Below are 819 nucleotides of genomic sequence, written 5' to 3'. Positions count from 1 at the left end.
CAGTTTGACCTGCCTGGCATAAATGGTCCCTCAAAGAGTATCTTTTGCAGTTAGCTAGTGTCATTTTGGCTACCTAACCAATGCCACTCACAAGACAATTATAAACAGAGGAAACAATTCATTATAGGGCTAAAGTTCAGATAAATAGGAAGAACCTATCTTCCTTTTAGCAGTTTCTGCTGTTACTGATGATCTATAACATTTTACCCTTAAGCTGCTCCTATCCAATAACAAACCTGGTTGGACTTTTTAATGCTTTAGGACAGGAGTGTCAAACTCAATTTCATTGAGGGCTGCATAAGGTTGTGTTGGGGGGCTGGGGTGGGCATGGTCAGGGTGGGTTTCACCATCATGTCACTTGTGTCAGGGGAAACCTGTGAAGGTCTGAGCGCTCTGCCAGTTAAAATGGAGCTCAGGGGAGCATGTGCATCCATGTACAGGGCCAATACAGGGTCACTCCATATACAGGTAAGGGGGCTCAGTTTCTTCTGTGTGTCCTCCACTCCAACCTCCTTTCCTTTCCTTCACAGGCACTTTCCAAAAGAAGGCACCATTGGTTGACATTGGTAGAGGTAATTTATGTGGCTTTAAAAAAGTGAACATGGAAAGGAAATCCCCCCCACAAAAAAAACCATAAGGGACTTACACAACCGATCAGATTTTTACCTCCCATGTACTATAGTCACAGTCTAGATATGGAAATCAATATTGTGTCTTCATGTCAGTATTGACTTCTCTATAAATCCCTGAAGTCTTCAGAAGTGGGTTGCCTGGTGCCTTAACCATTACACTAAGCTGGCTCTCTATTACATATGTACA

General features: G+C 43.0%; 1 protein-coding gene across 1 annotated transcript in view; it reads right to left on the bottom strand.

Moving 5' to 3' along the window:
- Positions 1-701: 701 nt before the first annotated feature.
- The window catches only part of LOC309390236 (regulator of G-protein signaling 21-like), a 28,804-nt gene continuing 28,686 nt past the window's right edge, over positions 702-819 (bottom strand). The window contains exon 5 of the mRNA XM_081949384.1: positions 702-819. This exon is cut by the window's right edge and continues 536 nt beyond it. The gene's annotated coding sequence lies outside the window, so the exon portion shown is untranslated.

Source organism: Natrix helvetica (genome assembly GCF_964273705.1).
Source record: "Natrix helvetica genome assembly, chromosome: 3".
NCBI lineage: Eukaryota > Metazoa > Chordata > Lepidosauria > Squamata > Natricidae > Natrix > Natrix helvetica.
The sequence above is the reverse complement of the archived record's forward strand: the minus strand, read 5'-3'. Positions and strand labels throughout refer to the sequence as shown.